The sequence below is a fragment of the Cyprinodon tularosa genome, unplaced genomic scaffold (genome assembly GCF_016077235.1).
Source record: "Cyprinodon tularosa strain WSP-4 unplaced genomic scaffold, ASM1607723v1 ctg136, whole genome shotgun sequence".
In the NCBI taxonomy this organism is placed as follows: domain Eukaryota; kingdom Metazoa; phylum Chordata; class Actinopteri; order Cyprinodontiformes; family Cyprinodontidae; genus Cyprinodon; species Cyprinodon tularosa.
This window is the reverse complement of record NW_024038178.1, coordinates 136,722-158,811: the sequence shown is the minus strand read 5'-3', so window position 1 is coordinate 158,811 and position 22,090 is coordinate 136,722.

Here is a 22,090-nt window from a genome sequence, read left to right as displayed (position 1 = left end):
GAGTTTGAGCTCCCTCCAAAGATTCTCTATTGGGTTTAGATCTGGGCTAGGCCAAGCAATGAGCTTGATATGCTTCTTTCAGAGCCTCTCCCTGGTTATCCTGGGCGTTTGCTTTGGCTCATTGTCATGTTGGAAGACCCAGCCTCGACCCATCTTTAATGCTCTAACGGAGGGAAGGAAGTCGTTCCCCAAAATTGCAATGCATTTCATGCTCTCCTTAATAGAATGCAGTTGCCCTGTCCCATGTGCAAAAGAAAACACCCACGAAGCATGATGCTACCACCCTAATTCTTCCCAGTGGGGATGGTGTTCTTGGGCTGGTACTCATCATTCTTCTTCCTCTAAACACGGTTAGTGGAATTATGACCAAAATGTTCTATTGGCTTTCTCCCATGACTCCTCTGGATCATCCAAATGCTCATTGGCAAACATATGATGGGCCTTTACATGTGCTGGTTTAAGCAGGGGAACCGTCCATGCCATTCCTCATTTCAAACCATGACGTCTTAATGTATTACTGACAGTAACCTTGGAAACAGTGGTCCCAGGTCTTTTCAGGTAAGTGACCAGCTCCTCCTGCGCAGTTCTGGACATTTTTTCACCAAGCTGCTTAGCCCTTTCCAGCCTGGTGGAGGTGAACTATTTTGTCTCTAGTGTCTTTGAACAACTCTTTGGTCTTGGCGATGTTAGTAGCTGGATTCCAACTGATTTTATGGGGTGGACAGGTGTCTTTATACAGCTAACGACCTCAAACTGGTGTATCTAATTTAGGATAATAAATGGAGTCGTGGTGGACATTTGAGGGCCGACCAACAGGTCTTTGAGGATCAGAATTCTAGCTGATAGACAGGTGTTTAAATACTTATTTGCAGCTGTATCATACAAATAAATTGTAAAAAAAAAAAAAAAAAAAAGATATATTGTGGTTTCTGATTTTCTTTTTAGATCATGTTTCTCACAGTGGATATGCTCCTACCAGGACAATTTCAGACCCATCCATGATTTATATATATATATAAAACTCAATCCAAATATACAGCATTAACAAATGTTGAAATGCATAAAACAAGTCGCTGCAACGGGTGAACATGGCTGTTGTGAAGCTCTCTGAAATAATAAAATCCAGAAACCAAGAGTTTAGCACAAGATAAATGTTCTGACTGAATGATCACTTTTCCCTCACGACTCATGAGGAAAACCTCCTCGCTGTCTGGCCACTGTCAGTCAGAAATCCTTAAGTATGTTTTCCATCAGCATCGAGCAGGCAGCTTCCAGACCCGCCCCTGTTACACAGACCCTCTGGCTGTATTTGATTTCGGCATCTGGACCCAGCCTACTTGGATTGGATCCTTCAAGGGCTGTGAAAATAAAGAAGTGAGACGAATTGGGCTAAAGATTTAAACTGCCCTTCACTCAGTGTACTCTCTGTCACCTTGCAACTGTGACAGTTGGCTCACAAAGCAGACAAAGAATGGATGCCAAACTTCTCACTACTGTTCTGTGGACTAATTTAATATTTTTAAGAAGCTTCCTGGAGCAGTACTGTTGTCATTGATATCAGATTTCTAGTTCCCACACTGCAGAGATCTTAGAATCTCATTTGCACAGGGATAAAACCTTTCAATGAACCCAAAATATTCCTGCGACATATCTGACTCACTAATCATTTAAATGAACTATTTCCATTAATTTAAGAAGAAATCATTCACAATCTTCTATTTTATTAAACTGCACTTACAATATTCAGCACTGTTTGTCGCCATTTCCCTTTTACTTGCATAGCTTGCATGGACTCGCAATGAATCATGGGATACCCAAGGCCATATAGGATACGCTGGACCTGTCGTTCCTCCAGGAGGAAAATAAGGCTGCATTTTTCAGCTGCATAGAAGGAGTCTTTGAACCCCAAAGAGACCAAGGCGCTGCGCTATGATGTAATTGACGGACAAATCTGGCCATCAGTGGATGCAGCCAATGCAAATGAACACAGCCTAAGAGGTTTAGCCTTACTGGAAGTGACATATTTTGGCGTGTTATCCAATCAAGGCTCTTCTTTCTGGCTGCTTACCTCAACACACAGAGGCCCAAACCTCAATAGTGATTTCTAATGGAGGCTGACAGCCAGCGTACTGCTACTTCCGAGAGGTGGGCTCAACAGCTGATTAATGTGCAACATTGTTATGAAATTTGGCACATTTGAGCAAATATTTGATGCAGGTCAATGACGACATTTAAAAAGTCAACAAATTTTACGAAATTTACAGGGGTGGTTTAGCCTTCCTAGTATTCAATGAGAAATCACCACTGCCTAACACATACCCTCATAGGAACCCAATTATCATATCCCCACTTGGATCTAACCTAAACTTGATTCACACACTTGTATCCTTAACTTAACCCCCAACCAGAGATGGCAAAAGTACTCACTTTCCGTACTTGAGTAAAAGTACAGATACTTGTGTTAAAAAATACTCTGGTAAAAGTGGAAGTACTGATTAAACTTCTTTACTCAAGTAAAAGTAACAAAGTACAGGCTTGTAAATTTACTTAAAGTATAAAAGTAAAAGTAGAAACCACTTTTTTCATGCCGTTACCTACATTTTAAATGGATGTCTGCCAATAGGACTAGATCTTCGTTGTGTTCATTTTCAATCATCTCGTCGTCCATACTACTATGCTAACGCCACCGCCACCAAGCTGCAATGATTTGCCGCAAATGAATACTGCCGAATCTGTCGACTCATCTTGTAGTGGTGCGTCAAATGCAACGTAGATTCCCATCCAATTAGATTGAATTTGGTATTGATGACGTGAAAAATAATAACAGTAACTCCATTGAAATGATTCAAAACTAAAGTAACGAGCCAATTTTTTAAAATGTAAGGAGTAGAAAGTACAAATATTTGTGTAAAAATGTAAGGAGTAGAAGTAAAAAGTCACCATAAAAATAGGTAGTAAAGTAAAGTAAAAATATCAGAAAAATCTACTTGAGTACAGTAACAAAGTATTTGTACTTCGTTACTTCCCATCTCTGCCCCCAACCCAATAAGAGAACAATTTTCCTCATTCTGGGGACCTCTTACCTGGTCCCAACAAGTACCTGTAAGTCCCCAAAAAGTAGCATATTCCTTTGATGTTGGCCTTACAATGTCACTATAAGGTAACAAATACTTTACTCAACATACGCACACAAACATGTAAATACACATCCCACATCTATTTTATTTGATAGATAAAATGTTATAAATAATCAACATTGCTATGCATTGGTAGCGAGCTTCGTTATTATGTATTCCACTTTTATGGTTTCAACATGACATGTTTTTCTTTTTAATTACATTCGTTCTCACAATGCCTTTTGTATCTTTGCTTCTTTTTCTATGTCTGCTTCTGTCTCCTTGAACCCCAGTCAGCCTCAGCAGATGGCCGCTCACCCTGCGCCTCGTTCTGCTGGAAGTTTCTTCCCGTTAAAAGGGAGTTTTCCTCTCCACAGTCGCTACAAGCATGCTTGGTGTGAGGGATTGCTTTCGAGTCAACGAGTCGATGCAATCAACTGGTTTTCCTTAGATAGAAATGTTTGAATCAATTTGACTGTATGATCTGGTTGAATTGTCTCTGTAGAGTGCATTGAGATGACATGATGTGAATTGGTCCTATATACATAAACTGAATTGAATGGGTGAGGAAAAGTTACCTTTAGTTGCAGGCAGGCTCGAACAGGTAATCTGTTATACTAGGCATTTGCCCGGTGGGCCGGTCCTAATTGCAGTGTGCGAGGGCCGGCCCGCCTTAATTCATACCGGCCCCAACACTCACTGTCCGGCCGAAGCACCTACCTGTGACTGTCAATAACTCAAATAACCGGTCCATAAGTGGGACGGTGTAGATAGAAAAATGCCGGGGCCAAAAATGATTCCCAGTCTGAGCCTGGTTGCAGGACTAACACTTTATTGATGGTTGTTTATACAGAAAAAATATTCTTGAGCGAGATATTTCAATGATTTTCAGACTGAAATGTTTATTGTAGAGATGACCAGCAAATACAACAATCCCCATTTAATCAGCTGAGATCTTTATGCAAAGATCCTTTCTCACGTAGTTGCACTGAAGCGCTATATGAACAGCTCTATTTAGTATAAATTGCAGTTTATTTATTTGACCTTTGGCCAAAAAGTGACTCACCTGTTCTTCCTTCTAATTACCTCAGAAGTTTTCCTTTGCTTATGTACAGTTTTCTAACCTGATGGAAATTTAAGTGTGCATGAAACATTAAAAGTCCTTATCAATCAACCAACATAATAAATACCCTAATGTATTATAATTATTATATTTCATCAGCAAAATCTGTTGTATAGATTACATACACAGAGTGCTTGAATTTCTTTACAACACAGGGATATGGTGGACTTTATTTTAAGCCAGGATGGTTGTAAAACATACCTTAATCCTCATTCCTCCATAACTTAATGTTACATAAGGTTTTACTGTTATAAATCCTTTTAAAAGTCTTATTATTCATAGAGTAACAGATTATAATAAAAAATGTCTCTGGACCTTTACTGGTTGTTTATTTTCTTTATTCGGACCCCACTGATTTTTAATTGGTTACCCCTGATATAGGTGAAACACTGCAAAAACTAAGGTGTTCTGCTAAATTCTTGTTAGAGATAATAGTGTTTTTCCTGGAAATCCTTTAAAAGAGGCAATACTTGCAGTAAATTCCCCAAACATGAAGTTAAAAGTTGAATCTGTTGATGCTAACTAAGGCCTGTCGGATCTAAGATGGAGATTCTGTTTTTTGCTGTTGCTGCCACTCTGGGGAAGATTGAAGGCTGGCCTGGATGAGGTTCACTTTTTATATTTTCTGTGTGGGAAAATCAATGTTACTAGATTTCAGTTTTGTTCCTGTAGCTGTTTTTCTTTTAAATACCTCTTAATGTGCTTCTGTTTATTATAGTATTAATTAATTTCTATTTTACTTTAACCTACTTTATTTATTACCATATCTACTGTCCCTTGTAGTGCACTCTTGTGTCTTTGCATGTTTAGGAATATCAAATTGTTGTTTTTCTTTTAACCATGTTGATGCTGGGAGTACTTCTCAAAAAAAAAATGTGGCTCCAACTTTAATCAATTGGTTCAATTGGTAACAACTAATTAAATCACGTTAATCTAATCTTAATTATTACGTTTATAAATTGAAAACATATGAATGAAGTTAAGTAAACTTAATTTGATTAATTGATACAAATAAAATGTATTATTATTATTATACAAATTAAAGCAAATAATTGAAGCTGGAGCTGCATTTGATCTTTAGAGTGCATTTGTTTTGTTTATGTTTCATTTCTAAGGTTTGATTAAAATTGTTTTAAAATGATTTAAAATTATTGAATTAACTGTTACTCATTTTGTATTCAATTGAATCATTAGGGAAATGGTACACAGACCTTAAAATATGCCTTTTGCTGAAAATAACCTACTTCTTTTGGGACAAAACTCAAGAAATACATGTTTTCCATTTACTGTTTCTCTCAATGTATAATTACATAATTTTTAAAAGTTTTTTGCCATTTTCAACTAATTTGAATTGTGCATTTCTAAACGTTTGTTTTTATTTCGAAATGTTAAGTTGCTATAAGTAACTCTTTTTAGTTTTTCGGAAAAAAATATTAATTAAATAATCCTTTACTTGCTGCAGAAGCTGTCCTCTAATCCTTAAAATCTTGTTAAAGTTTGTTGTGATAAATTTCATTTTTCATTTTAACCACTTTTACAGTTTTTTGGCTTTAAAAATCAAACAGGTATTAGTTGAAGAGATTTTCTAATTTAAATAAATCATTTTATGTATTTCTTGTGTAAAGGTGGCCTCTCTAAGTCCGGTCCCCTTCCTCCATCCATGCAGCCATGGTTTCCGAGCTGCGGGTTTATTTTCTCTCTCTCAGTAGCTGTAGTATAGAGCCACCACGCTGTGAAAGCATGGATGTAGGTCGTGTTAATGACTGGGATGGGGCTTCTGTGCTGCATAGAGCCGAGCTGCTTCTGACAGAGCCTCCTAAGCATCCTCAGGCTGAACACCATGTTCCTAGATACAGCATTAATATTTAAGAGGATCTACTTGTCGAAGGAAGCGGCGTACACTGTCTCATGACCACATAGGGGTTTCTTGATGACGTAATCCAAAAACTTAGTGCAGTATTTTTACATTTTTATTTTGGGTGTTTTCATTTTTTATATCTAGGATAAATTTTTTATTTTATAGCAATATATATAATTATTTAAGAGAGTGAATAAAGTTTCCAACAATATTATTTTTTTCCTACTGAGTCTGATTGAAAATGCTCGCTAATAGAGACATTAGTATTGACTTAAATTGTCTTACGTCTGGGTTACTGGTTCTTCACACTTAAACAAACCATTTCACTAGTAAAGTTTATGATAATTGGCTTTGGCTGACACTAAATATGGGCATGTGCTGGTTAAGATTCTCAGTCATCCAGGTCATATTCATTTGAAAAAGAAAAAAAAATCAACAATCCACTGGACTTCGTTTCCAAGTTTGAAGATGTTTCGCTTCCCATCCAGCAATATTTAAATTGAGGCTAACAAAGAACCCAAATGACCCCCATTCCTAAGGGGCGAAAACGTTTATCCGGTTCAATTTGAATGTTTTCTAAACCAAAACAAGGCTTTGTTTTAGGTCCATTCTATAAATCCTTGAACTCAACGCTATTTCTGACATTTTCAATTGAAAAAGCTTCCTGGATGGGAAGCAAAACGTCTTCAGACTTGGAAACTAAGTCCTGTGGATTGTTTTTAATTTTTTTTTTGTAATAAATATGGGCATGGGCAGTACAGGGGCCAGTAAGGGCCAGCACCCTTGTAGAAGTGGTCGTGGCGCCTGTTATGACCCCTGTACCGAAAACACAGAGAGCAAACGTTTAAATATAAGTAATAAAAGTTTTCTTGAAGTGTATTTCACATTGATTTAAATTGGTTAAAAAAATTGACCAATGAATCACATGACTTATGTTTTAAAAAACGAATACAACTCCATTAAGTTCAGAAGACTTAACTTGGGATTGAATCTTTGGTACTTCATGGAAGTCACCTCAAAATAAAATAGCAGATATACAAAGTGAGACTTATTCAAGAAGTGATTCAGGGAGGCATTCAGGAAGCATAGATAATGTGATTCAGATAATATATGTATGCATTTAATAGTCAGATCTATAACTTATTCGAACCTGATGATTTTCATTAACACCAATAGCATTAGAAATTTCTGTATCAAAAATGAAAAAGTTAGTCCACCTGTTCCAGTTTCCTTTGTAGCCAAATTCATTTTAGCTGCTCTATTGTGGAATCCTTCCCCATTTTAGTTCATTGCTCGGTGACTGGAGAAGATTATACACCAAATATGCCAAATACACACTTCTGAAAGTGCAGCATATAGCATCTTTGCTCAGATTTTCACTGCATACAAGAACAAACCACTAGAGGGAAATCTGAGCCCAACACAGAGCAGCTGTGTTACGGTAAAAGCATGGCTACATTTTGTGCAGAGATTAATCATGGGACCCTGCAGTCTGGAAAAGTTGTGGATGTCATCTCTATGAATGATATATCTGTCATGTAGGCACTCATCTGGAGAATAAAATCAAATATTGGTATTTCTTCAATCCCTTCAACATAGTCCATCAAAGGCTTTTCTGTCAAATTTAGAACAAACGCCATCTTTGTATAGACTACATATTGAACAGTAACAGTGTCCATGTAGTAAGTTTATAATGATATAGGCTACCATAAAATAATCAAAGTACTTAATGACAGTATATATTAGTGGGTTTTAATTTAGGCTTATGAAAATACCACAAGATGAAAATAATGTCGCAGAATGAATGATTTCTGATCAGTGTCACAGCCGGCGGAGCAGATAAGGCACCAGGGTTGAATAAGCCTGGTCTGGAGGAGGCAAGCTGTAAAGAATAAATCACCATGGTAACTGACATGTTACTGCTTCTGTGAAACCCAGTTGAGGCTTAACTGGGCACATAAGATTCTGACTTAATCCCTTATCCTGGTTTCAGTGAAATAGACCTCCAGGCTGCTAAAATTCAAATGACAAATATATTGATCTTAACCACAATAATAAAAGAAAATGTTTTAAGATATTATTGTGTCAAGATAATGCATTTCATCAATTTATTTATCATGAAGAACATGTCAAAACATGAGGCAGCTTTACTTATTGAATAACAGAAAGTCATTAGATCGTTTTTAATCAGTTGCCTTGGCTAAAATTCACATCCAGACATATTGCAAAGTTGCAGATACTATTGAGGGCTGATTAAAAAAAATCTAATATCTCTCATGGATTAATTTACAAGCCGTGGGACGCCGTTAGAATAGCCCCCACAATCCAGATTCAGAGAAGCTGTAAATACTGATGGATGGTTTCTACTTTTTACAGGATGATCAGGGGGGTACAAAGCCTCGAACTTCTGCTTTCTGTGTGAAAAGTTACAGGTATTATTACACATAGCTGCTAAATGTAAACATGATTATGGTTTCGAGGTTTATAAGCAAAGCTTTCTCATAGATTTCAATTATTATCCTTTTATGAATTAAGTTGATTTCAGAGAGTAGAAGCCAACTTTGGTATCTGCCCCATTTCTACTACTGTATGTGTTAACATTTGCCTTAGGGCTCAGTTAATCCGTGTTTTTAAACTAAATTAAGCTGACAGGAGAGTAATCATTGTCACCACTGCTCTTATAAGATTCTGTTTTTTCCCAGATAGTTTCCTTCGGTTTGTCGATTTGGGACAGACCTACCCCCAAGTTTTACCCAGCTCCCTTTTTTTGTTTAAATCTCTGTTAAGGAGTCACTCAGACGCAGTTTATGGGTGTTTGGGTTTTGAAGAGGATGGATTAGCTGTCATGTTAGTTATGGCACAGCCACTGCTAAACAAGCCATTATAATAGTCAAAGGACCAGATAGATTTGTGAATAATTTTGCCAACAAGTTAACTAGAATCTTTTTATTTGAAAACAGCATCAGCAGGTTTACCGTGTGTTTTGCACATGTCCTGATGTAATAGTATATAAAATGACAAATCATCAATCCTGGCCTCTAGAGGAATGCTGTACAGTTAGGTGTAGTAAGATAAGCAGTACAAACAGATTATTAGCTTATCTGTTTCATTATTTAACACTGATTTGTGAACATACCTTTAGTGTTTGTCCACTATTGGCTTACATTTTTTTAAATGGAATTTATCCTAGTCTCTTAACCCGCTTTTTTCAATGTGATGGTAGAAGACAGTTATGCTGAGTATCAGGTCATTCCTAAACAGTTCATTTTGCAATGTTAAAGTAACACTTTAAGAGGTAATTTTAACACCAATCTGAGTGCATTTGGTTAAATTAACTCTCTACATAATGAATGAATGAATCTTATTCCAGTTGTTGTTGTAAAAACTCCACAAGAGTCAATATACTTTGACTTCCACATGGATTGTGGATCATACCTTTATGATAATTATCTTTGAATAATCTTAATATGGTTGTAGTTACAACTGAGGATCATTACCCTTCCCTAACAATGTCTTTCCTAGCTTTTTTACCTGTTTTATTACTGCTATGTTATAACTTGACACATTCTCTAAAACCATTTGACTCTTATCAGATATGACCAATAAGGACATATACAAACCAAAATAACTCTGAGGTCATAAAAGCACATTTTCCCCTCCAGGCTAAAACCCTAAATAAACTATCTCAAGTCTCATTCAAGTCAAAATGAAACATAGGGCATGCTGTGAAAACATGCCTGAGGCTGGTGGAGAACTGCTGCCCTCTGCTGGTGAAACTCGGTATGTGTTGGAATCTGTGTTTAATGTTAATGCAAATTTGAACAGGAGTTAAACTTTGACTAAGAACTGTGCTTTTTTTTCTGTTTCTTCCTAAAAAGGAAAGAAAATCTGTGGGTTTAACTTAAACAGGAAAACTTATCCACATTCCTATAATCATAGAAAGTGAGACGTTTTTAACTTATTTAAAAAATAATCTGATTGCTCCATAATTTATTATTCAAGTTCTAAAGCCCATTAGTTAAAAACATGATTGGTCTGATTACCTAAACAAATATGAGGAATTTATTTAAAGCATTCACACTGTTTATATTATACTACACTAAAATGTGAGAGGCAGGTACTGAGTTGTTGAAATGCGGATTTTAATGTGTCACAAATTTCTGATCCCAGTTCTGCACTTGTGGCTCGGGTTCATCTCTCCCTCAGCTACTTTTCACTTCTGCTCATCAGGGAGGACTGTCTCCAAAAAAAAAAAAAAAGCAAATCTCCATGGAAACCAATCTAATGAAATGCTTTTAAGCGTGGTAGGACCTCATTACCGTAGTGAGAAGCCAGCACCCGCTCTGTGAAAAGGATACTCGGGAATAAATTAGATCCTTAAATGGGAAATTAATTTCCAGGAAGTGAGGCTGAACAGTTCTGTAATTAATTTTGAACATTGCTACCTAATATTTATTAAAGAATACAATTGTCTGAAAAAAGGCTGTTCCTGGACATGTAATTGGATTTTTCTTCAGAACATTCCTGCTTAAATTCAGACTATAAGTGCTTTTACTACTGCTGCATTTAAAGAACTAACTAGTGAAGGCAGTAAAAGGTTTTCACCTCCACCCAGTTTATGATGAGGTGTGTTTGTTTGCCCTGTGCTGAATCATGCACCACATAGAAGTTATAAAGACACAAAATGGAAGACGAGTTAAGTCCTCATGCTAAAAACATGGAGAGGTGAAATAAGTGTATGTTTGTGTGGAGTGCAGGAAGTACTATTATCCTTACCTACGATCCCCCGACAGATCTAAGTTTGAATCTGTAAAAGATTTTAGAAAAGCTTTCATGCTGTTGATGTCAAAAGTAAGACAATTTTACATGCACTTTAAAAGTTTTAGATCTGAATAAAATGAAATGTTGCTTTAATGTGAAACGAGTTTTTAAACCTCTGAGGAACATGAGATCTGGGTAATGACCGAAAGGACAAGATCGAGAACACAAGCAGCCAAAATGAGTTTCCTTCGCAGGGTGGCTGGGTGAATGCTTTGAGATTGGGTGAGGAGCTCAGTTACCCGGGAGGAACTCTGAGTAGAGTCGTTGCTCCTCTCTGTCGAAAGTAGCCAGCTAAGGTGGTTTGGGCATCTATTCCAAATGCCTCCTGGTCGCCTCCACCAGGAGGTGTTCCAGGCATGTCCTATTGGGAGGAGGCCTCGTGGAAAGGCTCAGGACGCACTGGAGGGACTATGTCTCTGAGCTGGCCTGGTGTCGCCTTGGGGTCCCTCCAGAGCTGCTGGAGGAAGTGTATGTAGATCTGGAAGTCTGGGCATCTCTGCTTAAGGTTGGTTTATGCTCAAAAACCAGGTCATCTGCGTGTATGTCGCAGTGAAAACAACTATGCCCCCGCCCCTTCCGCTGACACTCTGGTGCACATCTCCAAAATTGTAGGTGACCACAGACAGGAGGCCTCTGATTGGTCAAATCTACATCCACTCTACACTATGCATATTTCCTGTTTGGTACCTTACCAACTAGTTTTGTTTAAATGACCGCCATTGTGGAAAATGACTTGTGAACTTGGACCAGCTAGAAGAACTAGGTGAGCGAGAACGCTGGGACCCTTTTTCCACCTGGATCCCCGCTCTTTTTCGCCCTCATGTCCCACCATTGTCGCACAAACTTGCCCCTTTTGTTTTTCCACTTCCTCACCACCTCGGCCTTATCTAGTCCCATAGCTAGTTTGTGATTGTCCCTCTTGAGTTGTGGCGTGGAATAACAGCCCAGACCACCTCAACATTGGGATAAATCAAAAATATCTGCGACGTACCTGCGACAAGCTCACTGTGACACACTGCTGCAGGAATATAACAAGCCCTTTAGACTGCTGCCTCCGCAACCCAGATCCGGATAAAGCGGAAGAAAATGGATGGATGGAATGATGAACACTTCTTTCTTTTAACCACACTTTTTCTTTTCACTAAATTTTCCATTAATTGACTTGGGCACAGCACTTTGTTACAACCAGCTTCTGCAGCAGTGACCATTCAAAGATTACCGGGAAGTATCAATCAGGATTCTTCAGCTTGATAGTCTGTAATAGGGCTCAAACAATTAATGTGATTGATTATTGAAATAATCGTCAACTAATTTAGTAATCAATCGTATACTGCAGTATAGAGACTCTAAAACATGCTGACAGAACAATCCACTTAGAGCAGTAATTATACAAAGATATAAGATAATGTCTGTCAATATGCTCTAACAAGAACTCCTTTAGTGGAAAAGTTTTAATTTCACCTGGTTTAATTTTGTAAAAAATCTTCGTTAGCTGCAGCCGTATTCTGTAATAACATGGCCAAAAACGTGTCTCTCTATAAATAAAACCCTTCCCGATTATGAAAGTTTGGTGTCTTTCTTCAGAGTTTGCAGGTTTTCCTTCTCCAGCTACCTCTTAAAACACAAAGACATGATTGTTAGAGTAACTGGTTATTTAAGATGCTTGGAAATGTTGATCATGCCTCCACCTTTCCCCTTCAGGACTAAACCACTTATCAGCTTCTGATCGCTGTCCTTATAGATCTGCAGATTCTAATCTATAGGCAGAAACATACGCAGCACACATAGGGGAGGACAGGGGACAATGTGTGACTGACATCCATGAAATCCCTCAGTTTTTCCTCAAAGCTAAACATTTGGCTGCCTGTTTTTACTGCCAAAATATTAGGTAATTTTCATTCTGGCAACTGAGATGTTTCTCTTATGGAGAAGATATGATTTACAGACTAAATAGATTTTGCTTTAAATATAGGAGTATAAGCAGGTGAAGTTAAAGCTATACCCCCTGTATTCTTGTTGGGTCATATTTACAGTCAAATAATGTTTCATCTTAGATGCTGAATGTGTATTTTGGTAAAGTTTTGGTTTTTATTACTGCTCTGGGTGGATTATTCTTTCAGCAAACAACATTATTATGAATCTGTATACTCCAGTTAATGATTTTAATACAATATTAAATAACAATTATTTCCATACTTACAATAATCAAATTAACTGTGCCCTAAAAAAAAATCAATCTTTATGTAATTTTTATTTATCAGCTTTGGAAATAAACAGTGTCAGAAAAGTACACTTTTAGAGTAGAATATTTGTTGAATTAAACTAGATGTTTACCTCATTATCTACTCAAACAGGATTTCAGAGTGTGGGAACAACAAGTGAGCATAGATCCAAACTGATTTTGGGATAGAGATGAAAAAAGCAGATCAGAGCATCCATCTTCTACAGCTTTCCTGTTATTGGACTGTAGGAGGTAGGAGGAGTACCAGGAGAGAACCATGCTGGGAATCAAACCCAGGACCGTCTTGCTGAAAGGCACTCTACAGTGTTGGATATTAAGTTTTCAACCAGATTGTTTGTTAGCTTATTATTTGTAGTTTTTTATTCGACGTTTTACAGATAAATTATTGTTCATCAAAAGAAACTTGCAAAAATACCAACATTTTTTTTATTTTTTTATTTATGGTTAATGTATGTTATTTAGTTACTAATAACATCTTAATTTTTCTATTTAACTGAGGTATTAATTTAGTTTATTTCAGAACATTTCTAACACAGGAAATGCACGCATTGCTTAAAAAAAAGAAATAGCAAAACTAAAAAGCCAATTTATGTTACCGGTTGATTTTATAAAGTACTGATTTGTATAGATCCTTGAGAATGAATCATCCCACTGTTTAAAAAAGTGTTGCTTAATCCTGTAAACACTATATTATTTTTAACGCCCACTATTTCATGGCCAAGTGAAGACAAACAATAACTTAAAGCCATTCCTTTGAGCTGACCACTTGGAAATTAGCTGCTTCACAAAATGTAATCATTAATATAAATTAGGTTAAAGGTTAAATTAACCCACTCAGTGGCTGTTTGGATTTATGTTGGGCACCAGGAAATGAATTTAAAATGCTCAGACAAAAATCGATAAGTAAATTTAACTGAAATGCATTGGTTTAAAATATATTTCATAAAAATAAATTTCATGCTTTTTATTTGCTCTGAAAGTGAAAATGCAGTTGATCTATTTTCACTTTCTGTTCTATATAACATAAGAAAATTATTTTGCATGTTTGTCAGACATCTGGATCATTTAGCTTCAGACTGATCAAGCAAAGATTCATTAAATTAGTTTCACATCAAGTTAAACTTCTTTAACTAGAACTTGGTAATAATCATTAACAGAGGTGGGTAGTTACTAGTTAAATTTACTCAGTTATTTAATTTGAGTCACCTTTTAAACAACAGAAAAAGGAGTAACTATGTTCTGTAATTATTTTACATCTTTTTTTGTGAAAAAATTATATAAATTCTCTTGATTTGAATTTCTAGAATAAAATAATAAACTATATTTTTTTGCTTATAACAGATTCCTTATTGGTAAAGAAGAATTCACTTATTAAATGCATTTTGCAGTGAGTTTCAGATCGACTGATTTCAAAGTTTTAATATAATTTATAACAGTTTCATATCTCAGCATCGCACCCCTTTGATTTCACAGTGAAGCTGAATCCCGTCACATGCCACCATGCTGCTGCCGCAGTGTGAAGTGCTGGCAGCCGTGACAACAGTCTAACACCACACCGGAACCTAATCCCTGCTACCTTTGTCAGCAGTCAGTATCATGTTCGTCAGGGCTGAGCCGTGTTTGCTCTGTGTGGCAGTGTAATGAAGAGACGTGGAAGGTGTGAGGCTGAACACGAACACCCACAGACAAGGCCGGCTGCGGCATTGTGACACCTTATGGAGCCTCGGCCAGTTCAAATAAACTCTTCCTTGAGCTGCTTGGCTCAGTGAGGTTCTGAATTAGTAATGGTGTTGACACAATCCCAAGCACTGCCTCTTGAAAGGAAAAAAAAAAAAAACGTGGTTCTTGAAAACACAGCTGCTTTTCAAAATAGATCAGAGTAATGACTGGTTTAAGATAAGATAATAGTTTCTAATGACAGCTTTGTCTTTAAAACCCTTATACACAGGTTATGTAATGAACCATTGGGGGCATCTTTCATTCATTCTGTGTCGTTTCCCTGTTAGTTTGTTATTATAGCCTCACTCTTCTTCCAAACAATGGATAACAGGGGATTATTGTAGGTGCTAAGCTCAGATATCAGTCACTCTGTAAATAGGGTGTGTATTTCGACTTGAGAAAAACAAGTTGTATGACATACCTGAGATAAAGATTATACTGGAGCCAAACAGCAGCTCTATAAAACAGCCAAGTTTAATTCCATCATAAAATCTTTTTCTGAAATAAAGAAAACCCTTATTGAGCTGATTGGAGTAGAGACCCAGTTCGACTGGTTCTGTTTGAACGGTTTGAGCGACCAATACTCGGATTTCACAACAAGCAAATCCCTAAAGAGCGATCAGGAACAACAGCCTATAGTTCAAAATCAGGAAAACAGACATGGTAAACGACCGCAGGTTTCCAACACAGAGGAAGAGGAAAATGTAGAGGTAGAGTAAGTATCTTACCTTGAGTATATCAGTCTTTCCCCTCCATTTAAAGTACTTCAAAACTGAAGTTTGGTTTGAAAACTACGAGACTAGGATTTAGTTTTAACCTGACCTCAAAAGCCAAACCTCTCCCTAAATGTTGGCTGAAGATGCTAAAAGGAGATACCTATTCTATAACTTTTTTCAGGACTTCAAAAATGTATATGACTAGAAAAATTTAAAGGAAATTTTGCTTTTAAACTAAATATTTAAGCAGTCATGGGGTAAGAGTGGACAGGAAAATAAAAGGAATCTGGAACCGAAGGAGGCTATGAATTAGAAATCAAATATTTACACTAATGCAAAAAGGATAATAAAGAGCAGAGTTTATGAAATAAATTTGGCAAAAAAAGGCAGCAAAGCCTGAGCCTTGCTGTTACAATAGAAATACATAACAACAGCGTGGGGGTAAGTAGGAGATAAAAAGCTAAAAGATGAATCAAACAACAACAATGTGTATTTAAAGAGTACACAAAAGATGAAACATGGGTACAAAAGAAAGCAAAAAATGTAATTTAATATTCACTTGCAACAAAATGACTCAAAATTCATGCTAATTTAAATGACTGCAGTCATTTCCTATTGTGTTGTTCCTTTTCATCTTGGCTTCATTTGGATAAGTTGGAGAGAACATCGCCCAGGCCTATTTATCAAAATACCCAAATGTCTCCATAAATACTCATTTTTTTCCCCCTGGCATAAAAATGAAAGAGCTTTTTATTCTCAACGGTCATATCTAAAAATTGTAGCTCCTTGTTTGTCCTTCCACATAAAGGTTAAACACACAAACACCTGAAAGTGAAAAAAAAGAAGAGTTTTTAATTACAGAAAATACTTTTTTGAAATACTTAGATTTCAAAGGAGAAGATTTGAACCTGTGGATGGTGCTTTAATTTCCGTTTCTAGCGATGGTGATAAAAGGAGACGAATGAAGAATCTCAAACCACAAACAGCTCCTCTATCGACACCTCTAGGTTTCCAAGATACCAGAAAATCCAGCACACCAGACTGAGAAACATGATTAGCGGCCCTGAGAGGACAAAAAAGTCCCAATAACTGATGCGAGCTGCAATCCCAATGAGGAAGAGGATGAGGCCGACTACATCCAGGAGGATGGCTATGAAGAAAAACACCGCGCAGCGGCCGATCGAGGAGGAGTAATTCATGACAGAAAGCAATTTTATTCCTTCCATTCTTCAGCTGAGAGTTAGCAGACTGACTTATGACCAGGAAGAGCTTAAACATTCAGGTCACATTCCTTCCATATCTACATCTTTGTTTTTCACACCACCATTAGGGAGAGAAGAAATGCGTTTCCCCAACGATGATGAGAGATTCTATTGCTCCTTACAGAAACTGCTTCTATTCCAACTCTAAGATATATATATATATATATATATATATATATATATATATATATATATACCGTATATATAGTACAGAGGTGTGTCCAAAAGTTTGGACACACCTCCTCATTCAAAGAGTTTTCTTTATTTTCATGACTGAAAATTGAAGATTCACACTGACGGTGTGAAAACTATAAATTAACACTTGGAATACTTTATTTACCGTAACAAAAAAGTGTGAAACAACTGAAAATATTTCATATTCTAGGTTTTTCAAAGTAGCCACCTTTTGCTTTAATTACTGCTTCGAACACTCTTGGCTTTCTCTTGATGAGTTTCCAGAGTTAGTCACCTGAAATGGTCCTCCAACAGTCTTGAAGGAGTTCCCAGAGATGCTTAACACTTTTTGGCCCTTTTGCCTTCACTCTGTGGTCCAGCTCACCCAAAACCATCTCGATTGGGTTCAGGTCCGGTGATTGTGGAGTCCAGGTCATCTGGCGCAGCACCCCATCACTCTCCTTCTAGGTCAAATAACCCTTGGGGTAATTGTCCAACTAAATGCAGACCAGAATAGCATGCCACTGCAAGATGCTGTGGTAGCCATGCTGGTTCAGTATGCCTTCAATTTTCAATAAATCCCCAACAGTGTCACCAGCAAAGCACCCCCACACCTCCTCCATGCTTCACGGTGGGAACCAGGCATGTAAAGTCCATCTGTTCACCTCTTCTGCGTCGCACAAAGATAAGATGGTTAGAACCAAAGATCTCAAATTTGGACTAATCAGACCAAAGCAAAGATTTCCACTGGTCTAATGTCCATTCCTTGTGTTCTTTAGCCCAAGCAAGTATCTTCTGCTTATTGCCTGTCCTTAGCAGTGTCTTCCTAGCAGCTATTTTACCATGAAGGCCTGATTCACGCAGTCTCCTCTTAACAGTTGTTCTAGAGATGTGTCTGCTGCTAGAACTCTGTGTGGCATTGACCTGGTCTCTAATCTGAGCTGCTGGTAACTTGCGATTTCTGAGACTTGGATGAACTTTTCCTCTGCAGCAGAGGGGACTCTTGGTCTTCCTTTCCTAGGGTGGTCCTCCTGTGAGACAATTTCTTTGTAGCGCTTGATGGTTTTTGTGACTGTACTTAGGGATACTTTCATAGTTTTGCCAATTTTTCGGACTGACTGACCTTCATTTCTTAAAGTAATGATGGCCACTTGTTTTTCTTTAATTAACTGCTTTTTTTCTTGCGTAATACATATTTTTAACAGTTTATCCAGTAGGACTTACAGCTGTGTATCCACCTGACTACAGCACAACACAACTAATGGTCCAAACCCCATTTGTAACACAACAAATTCCAATTTTGTTGGATTAAACCTGACAGGGGACACCTGTGAATTGAAAACCATTTCAGGTGATGACCTCTGGAAGCTCATCAAGAGAATGCTAAGGTGTTGGAAGCAGAAATCAAAGCAAAAGGTGGCTACTTTGAAGAACCTAGACTATAAGACATATTTTCAGTTATTTCACACTCTTTGGTTAAGTATATAATTTCACATGTGTTAATTCATACAATTTTCATAATCATAAAAAAAACAACAACAACTCTTTGAAGGAGAAGGTGTGTCCAAACTTTTGCTCTGCACTGTATGCATGTATATATACGGTATATACACACACACACACACACACACACACACACACACACACACACACACACACACACACACACACACACACACACACACACACACACACACACACACACACACACACACACACACACACACACACACACACACACACACACACACACACACACACACACACACACACACACACACACACACACACACACACACACACACACACACACACACACACACACACACACACACACAAAGAAATAATGGAACTGTAATTTGAATACAAAATATAATTCATATATATGATTCATAATTATAAAGGAAACCTCTAAACTTGGGTGAAAAATCTCAGCTTTTCCTTTGAGACTGAAAATCTAAATCCGGAAACCGGACAATGAGCAAGAGGAGAAGAATTCATTTCAGTAAATTAGACATCATACGGTATGCTGCATTCCAAAAAGTCCCAGAGCTGCACGTAAACATCTTTGCACTTTATTCCCTAAAATAATTTACAAATGCACATATAGACACAGAAAAAAAGAAATGTCCATTTTCTTCCTTTGTTGAAATTCTGCCCACTTTACACTAAATAAGATGTTCTCATACAGATGACTTTACCTCACAGGTTTAAATTTAAGTCTTTTGATATTCAAGGAAGGGAAAGAAGAGCAGTACTTCCAGGAGCAGTGGGAAAGTTAAACAGCATCTGAAATGGAAAAACAGCAGAGAAACGACAAAGTTACATTTTTGGAAAGGTTAAATTAGAAAAAAAGGTAATGGAAAAAAAAAAAAAATCTTTGGTAAAAGGTTATTGCTTATCCACAAGAGGTGACCTTTTAAAGCTACACAAGCTAAGGGCTGCAAAAGATAATAGGTACAAAAATTGATGCGACATCTTCAGATTATTCGTAAGAAACATTTTTCCAAGCAGGGAAAGATTCAGAGATTAGAGGTCATTTTATATCACATACTGCACAACTTTTCTGTTGCATCTCTTGCTTCAGAACAAGTATGTTAAATTTGATCTATATGCACAATAAAGAGAGAAAACCGACATCACAGAGGTGGTTGAAATCCTATTTATTTACTGTTTGGCTCGCTCATACAAATGAAAACCTTGGAAGACCGATTTTAACCTGCTGGTCTAACTATTCCAAGCATGATGCTGGCGTTTGTTCCAAAGATTCAGATCTATAACCACCCGAAATAGCTTTAACCATGGTGGCTCTGAAATATTCTGGATTATCAAAGTTATTGGATGATTTCATATGTAAGCAGTCAGTTTCTTTATTGTGCCAAGTGTAAAGTTATGTCTTCACATTCATCCAAGGTTTGAAGTCAGGACGCCCATTTCAAATAAGTTTTAAATGTTTTATAAAGTCAAGAGTTAAGTTTCTTGGTTAAATCAAATTCTAGAGCCGAGTTAAAACAGCTGAGTAAGCAGTGTATTTTATTTGGTGTTTATTAATGAAAAATCATCATATTTGTAGCTTTTTTCCATTAATAAAAGCGACTATTGCCTTTAATAATAGGAGGTTGGAAAAAGAAAAAAGGTACGCTCAATATGACAATTTCTATAAATCATGCTTAAGATTGATGAAAAAGCAATTTTTGTGTAATGCACTAAGTTTTCAGACCTGCACCGAGTGGAGACAAAAACCCAGATCAGACATCTGACACCATAACAAGAGATGACAGGTGCTGATCAGCCGTCAGGTGTCTAAATGTAATAATTATATTATAATTTTTATTTTATTTTGAAATACGCAATTGCTACAATTGTATGGAACTTCTAATCTATATCATATAATATTAACTAGTTTACAAAAGCGACCTAAAATGTTAATCTTTATTTTTAGAGATGTAGTCGCAGAAGTCTATAGACTATACATGACAGTCTGTAGCCCCAACAGATCCAGCTGTGCTAATGCATAGGTTTTTCTTCCAGAAGCAGATTTTTTTTTTTTAAAGCATTAATCAGAGAAACAAGGCAGTATTCCATTTTTAAGAGTACAGATCTACTGGATGAAAGATGTTTGTTTCAAAGTGTCTTGATAATTACATCCACACAAACAAACAAATCAGCATGTCAACATTTCATGGCATGCTTTCACCAAAACATTGTGCAATTTTACACCTCCCTATGGGCAGCTCAAAGCAACATGCGAACATGTAAGCATGCAGCAATCTGAATCTAATCCCGACCAATCCCTCGATGTGTTACAGCAGTGATAAATTATCCACAGATTACCCAGCCAGACAGAGAATCTCTTCCAGGCTGACAAAACATACCTCCTGTATAGCTCCGACTGCAAAAATACCTCTCATAAGGTGGAAAAAAAAAAAAGTTTCTTCTACATTAATGTTATTCTAAGGTGGAGCCCTTGGCTAGATGAAATCTGCACTAAAACAATCATCAACAATGTGTGACTAAAGGGAAGGGAGCCTTCAACACAAGGAAGGCAAAGGTCTAATCTCTGCATTTCAAACCCAACAATGTGAAAAACAAACAGCATGGGCTTACATCATAGACAGATCAATGGCCTATTGAGACTACTATCATTAACTCTAGATTTTAATCTCAAGGAGGTGGTTTACTAGTTACAAAAGTCAATGTCTTAAGTAACATAGGGAGGAAATGGTCAGATTAAATAAGTACTTTTTGCCTTTTTTACCCACACCAAAAAAAAAAAAAAAAAACACTCATAATGAGCAGGGAATTTTTACCTTGTTTCTTTTTTTGTGCTTCTCAGTACAAAGTTTTCCATTAACTTCTTAAAAGCTAATTTTATTCTGATGCCAGATCAAATCACTGTTAAAATCTGATGAAGACCAGCACCACCAGACTTACAAGTAGCTTCATCCACCAAGCAATCAGGATGCTGAACACTCTACCCACTCTCCCATCACTGACAACCCACTAGCCAACCAGGAACCTAGGATCTTTCTTTTTTATATATATGTTTTATATAATTATATATGTTCTATAATTCAGTCTCGCACCATAATGTCGGTATATTTTATTTTTTTTATTCTCTATGTCTTAAGTATGTCCATGTCTGTATTTTAAAGTACCGGTATGTCTATGTCTGCATCGGAAAGTAAGAAAGGTAATTTTAATTCTTTGCATTTTGTATTTTTTCATTACTTTCTAAATAAAGATAAAACCATATGACTATAATCTAAAAACCCTTTAAAATACTGTAAATACTACTGACATGTTCTCGACACGTTTTACCAATCAAAAGACCAATTTTAAATCCCAGTTATGGTTTTTACACTGGGACCAGACTTCACATGAATCTGGCTAAAGAGGAGCCTATTTGAAGAAGAAATATATTTTTTGAACAGTTCTTTTAGCACATAAGACATTAAGGGCATGTTTGTCAAATGATGCCAATGTTTATGCAAATGATTTGACTCTCTGTGGAATCACATTAATGTCAAGCTATGTGCTGTGAAGATAAACATGTAGG